This window comes from Suncus etruscus, chromosome 14 (genome assembly GCF_024139225.1).
Source record: "Suncus etruscus isolate mSunEtr1 chromosome 14, mSunEtr1.pri.cur, whole genome shotgun sequence".
NCBI lineage: Eukaryota > Metazoa > Chordata > Mammalia > Eulipotyphla > Soricidae > Suncus > Suncus etruscus.
The window spans coordinates 97,115,201-97,120,368 of record NC_064861.1 but is presented as its reverse complement, the minus strand read 5'-3'; the positions used below and the strand labels follow the sequence as shown (position 1 = coordinate 97,120,368).

Below are 5,168 nucleotides of genomic sequence, written 5' to 3'. Positions count from 1 at the left end.
TTAAAGAAGTGAACTTTACGGAGTATATGAAGATCATGTTTACAATGATATTAAAAATAGTAAGTGGGGGGCCCGGAGAGATAGCACAGCGGCGTTTGCCTTGCAAGCAGTTGATCCAGGACCAAAGGTGGTTGGTTTGAATCCCGGTGTCCCATGTGGTCACCCGTGCCTGCCAGAAGCTATTTCTGAGCAGACAGCCAGGAGTAACCCCTGAGCACTGCCGGATGTGACCCAAAAACTAAAACCAAAACCAAACAAAACAAAAAACTCATGAATGTATGGCACCTTTCCTAGGTGCTGAAAACATTCTAGAATTAAATCCTTAAAGAAGTGAACTTTACGGGGTATATGAAGATCATGTTTACAATGATATTAAAAATAGTAAGTGGCAAGGATGGGGGTCTATGAAGATGATAGGATATGGGAAAAAAAGCAGAGGGAGTTTACACTTGTGATGGGATTGGTGCTGAAATATCTGCTTAAAACTCAATTATCAATAACTTTATAAATCACAATTCTTTAATTAAATTTTTTAAAAAAGGTAAGTGGCTGAGAAAGCTGGGCACCTGGACAATAACATCTCTTTTTTAGTGTGTTTGTTTGCCACACCCAGTGGTGCTCAGGGTTACTTCCTACTTTCCTGGCTCTGTGCTCAGGAATCACGCCTGGAGGGTTTGGGGAGCCATACTGGATGCTGGGAATCAAATCCGAGTTAGGAATGTGCAAGGCAAATACCCTACCTACCCAGCGTACAATTGATCCGGCCCATGTGATACATTCTTAACATCAATCTGCTGTCCTTTTTCTCTTGGGAATCATCCTCATGACCTAATACTCAAGAATCCCCCATTTCCCCGTTTTGGTTTTTAGGCCACACCTGGTCGTGCTCAGGGGCTACTCCTGACTCAGCGACCATTCCTGACAGGCTTGGGGGACCATATGGGTAACCACTGTACTATCGCAATGGCCCCAAGAGTTCCTTTTTTTTTTTAAGGTTTTTTGGGTCACACCCAGTAGTGCTCAGGGATTACTAGTGGCTGCGTACTCAAAAATTGCTCCTGGCAGGCTTGGGGGACAATATAGCATGCCGGAAATCGAACCGGGGTTTGTCCCAGGTCAGCAAGGAAAGCACTCTACCTCTGTGTTATTGCTCCAGCCCCTAGAGTCTTTTTTTTATTTTTCTTTTTTTAGAGGGGTTTACACTGGGAGGTACTCAGAGCTTACTTCTGGTGTGGGCTCGGAGGATAATATGAGGTGCTGGGGATCAAACCCAGGTCAGCAATATGCAGGGCAAATACCCTACCTACCATACTATCACTGCAGACCCCATTACCTCTTCACATCTTGCCTCTTGGGTGCTATTTCTTCCTCTCAGCAAAAGTACCAGTCATCCTGTGAACTCCTATGGAGATTCCGTCCTACTGCCTGACTCATTTCAGTCTCCCTGGGCTCCACCAGGTGCAGGTCTGTGAAGTTTTAGCTGAGTGAATCATCCTGTAAACACTGGGACATCCTCGGGACATGGGTTTGCATTTGTCCTTGCTCCCCTCCAGGAAGCAGGTCACCAGACAACAGCATCCTGGCTCACCACAAAATATGTGAAAGGTGAGAGGAAAAAAGGGAGAGCCCCAGCCCAGGTGGCTCTCTTTTATGGGTTCAAACAGGCTTAAATAAAATAAGCTGGCTTGACAATGAGTTAGGAAAACTTAGTTCTCCTTTTGTATGCTCAGGAAGTGCTAATCCTGTCTGATTACTACTCATTCTCTATTTTTAATTTTTTCGTTTTTCGGCCACACCCAGCAACGCTCAGGGGTTACTACTGGCTCTGTGCTCAGAAATCACTCCTAGCACCATAAGGGATGCTGGGAACAGAACCTGGGTTTATCCCAGGTCAGTCACGTGCAAGGCAAGCGCCCTACCTCTGTGCTATCGCTCCAGCCCTCATTCTCTATTTTATTTTTTTTCTTTGAAGCTAGTCAAATTGAGCAGTGGGGAGTTATATACCAACTTTTGTGATACTAACGTTAATAAGTTCTGATAAACCACTGCCATCGGACCAGCCTCATTCTCTATTTTAAACCTATAAAAAAAAAAATGCCAGTTAGGATGGCTATGGAAAATCCTGACACCTTCAGGCATTGGGCAGTTTTTCATAAAAAAGCAAAAAAAAAAAAAAGGGCAGAAGACCCATCTCACCTGGACCTGGTCTGGTGGGATCCTGGTGGCCCTCTTCCCCTCGTCAGGGACCTCCTCTATGCAGCAGGCAGAATCCTGAGGACACAGAGCTGGGGGAGGAAAACCAATGATATAAAGTCAGTCTTCCCTGCCTCAAAGGTTTCCTTCTGGAGGGATTGGGGAGAGTCAAGTTCTGTTCTATCCCTTTGAGTAAGGGAAGAGACACATTTTCTCATTATATAGACAAGGAAAGTTCAGAAAAGATAAGGGACAAGTGCCAAAGCACGTGAAACAACAATTCTGCCCAGTCTAGGGCACAGTCTCTTTGAAGTAGGGCCTGTTCATAGTTTTTATAGAGCTGAGACTTAAGTGGTCACATGTTTATTCTCATGCACACTATTCTGGAGATGGCACGATCACTTTATACTTAACTGGGTGTTCTGATCCCTCACTATCTCAACTCTGCAAATATGGGCCAAAACCCATGCGCTAAAATCCTCACCTCGGTAACTAATGGTAGAGGCCACTACATAGCAGCCAACACAACTAATGGGGGAGACTAACTCTTGACTCACCCCAAGAGGTCCATGGATCAACAGCTGCCATCCTCCAGGGCTTGTTCGTAAAGATACCTACATCAGAAAACCAGGATAGGACAAGAAGGGACAATAAGTTTTCAATTCTAGAGACTAAAGAGAACAAATGCAAGGAGCAAAAGTTCTTTCTACATATAGAAGACAAGCGGGCCCGGAGAGATAGAACAGCGGTGTTTGTCTTGCAAGCAGCCAATCCAGGACCAAAGGTGGTTGGTTCGAATCCCGGTGTCCCATATGGTCCCCCGTGCCTGCCAGGAGTAACCCCTGAGCAATGCCAGGTGTGGCCCAAAAACCAAAAAAAAAAAAAAAAAAAAAAAAAAAAGACAAGCCTAGGAGCACATGAAAACTTTCAATAAGGCGTATTTGTAATGGAAGTACAAAGGCTAATCACTGTCCAGGATGTACATGATAGCATCACTGACCAATCATGCCACACAAAACAAAGACCAGAATCGCTTAAAGGGTCATAACTGGGGGCTGGAGAGATAGCATGGAGGTAAAGCGTTTGCCTTTCATGCAGGAGGTCATCGGTTCGAATCCCGGCGTCCCATATGGTCCCCCGTGCCTGCCAGGAGCAATTTCTGAGCCTGGAGCCAGGAATAACCCCTGAGCACTGCCGGGTGTGACCCAAAAACCAAAAAAAAAAAAAAAAAAAAGGGTCATAACTGTATCTGCTAAATACGCAACTTTCAAAAAAATAGTAATAGAGACTCCATATTGTTTTTGTAAAACTTGGAACTTTCCTTAAAGATACAGTATCACACTACTACTTAACATTAAATAACATACAAATATTATATGAGAGTTGTAAAGTTAAAACATAGAGAAATTTTGCTTCTATATATGAATAATTTCTCTCTTTTCTGGTGACACTGTTAGGGCGACAGTGAGTAGCCCCAGTGGTACTCAGGGGCAATATATACAGTGCTGGGATTGCACCTTGGTTGGCTGTACTTTGCAAGGGATGTGCCATATCTGCATGCAAGGCAAATTTACTAGCTCTCTGGTTTCATATAACCCTTAAGTATTGCCAGGTGTGACCCAAAAACCAAAATAAGTATTTTTTTTAAATGACACTTTTGGTGGGGCTTGGGGAGGACACATCCAGCAGTATTAAGGGGCTATTCCTGGTGATGCTTAGAGGACTATATGAAGTGCCATAGATTGAAGCTGGGTCAGCCATGAACAAGGCAAGTGTCCTTTTTTCCTCTTGGTTTTGGGTCAGATTCAGGAATTCTCAGGGGTTGCACCAGGTCCTGCTCTCAGGAACTATGCCTGGTAGTGCTCAGGGGACCATGTGAGATGTCGGGATCAAACACTGGTTAGTAGCATGCAAGGAAAGTCCTAGCTATTGTACTGTTTGCTCTGGCCACAAGGTCTAGGTTCTACCTGCTGTACTTATCTTTCTAGCCCACAGATTTTGTTTTTGGTTTGGGGACCATATCTGGCGGTGCTCAGGGAATACTCCTGGCTCTGAGTTCAAAATCACTCCTGGTAGGCTTGGGGGATTATATAGGATTATATATAGTGCAGGGAATGAACCCAGGTCAACTTGTGTAAGGCAAGCAGCCTACCAGCTATCCCTCTTTGGGCACCGTTTTTTGTTTTGTTTGGTTTTTTAGGTTTTTTTTTTTTTTGGGGGGGGGGGGTCACACCTGGCAGCACTCAGGGTCCACTCCTGGCTCTATGCTCAAAAATTGCTCCTGGCAAGCTTGGAAGACCATATGGGAGGCAGGGATTCGGACCACCATCCTTCTGCATGCAAGACAAATGCCCTACCTCCATGCTATCTCTCCGGCCCCTAATTTTTTTTATTTTTATCAAGAAACAAACACTGGTGTTCTTTACATGACTGAAACCCAAACACAATCATGCATGTAATCAAGGTGTTTAAATTATATATATATATATATATATATATATATATATATATATATATATATATATATATATATATATATATTAAGAAAAAAGAAACAAACACTGCCATCTCTCAAAGTTCTCAGCCCCTTCCCAGATTTGACCTCTCGCTACAGTATCACAGCTGGCAAGTCCAGAAAGAGGACTTGAACTCACCCCAGGACGTCCAAGGATTTACAGCAGCCATACCTCCGGTACTGGGCTCCAGTGACAGCTGGAAAACAACTGCGATACCAACCTAAAGACAAAAGTAGAAAAAGACACGAGGTAGAGTGCTTTCAGGTACAAGACCCTGAGACCAACAAGAAGCCTTGCAAGAAAGCGTCTGGGGCCAGGAGCTGCCTGGAAAGTCTGGAGAGAAGCGCTGCACTCACTCCCTCGATCCCAGTCCCAGGACTGTCCACGGAGTGGCCCTGGCCAATCCCAGGGGTGCGGATGCAGACACAGAAGGCGAGCCGGGAGGCGCCCCTGAGCGCT

At 44.8% G+C, this 5,168-nt stretch overlaps 1 long non-coding RNA gene across 1 annotated transcript; it reads right to left on the bottom strand.

The window, feature by feature from the left end:
* Positions 1–2,103: 2,103 nt before the first annotated feature.
* Positions 2,104–4,931, bottom strand: LOC126028086 (uncharacterized). The gene is made up of 3 exons (XR_007502375.1): positions 4,848–4,931; positions 2,751–2,807; positions 2,104–2,285 (listed from the first exon to the last, which is right to left on the bottom strand). It is a non-coding gene; the product is annotated as an uncharacterized LOC126028086 (long non-coding RNA).
* Positions 4,932–5,168: the final 237 nt, after the last annotated feature.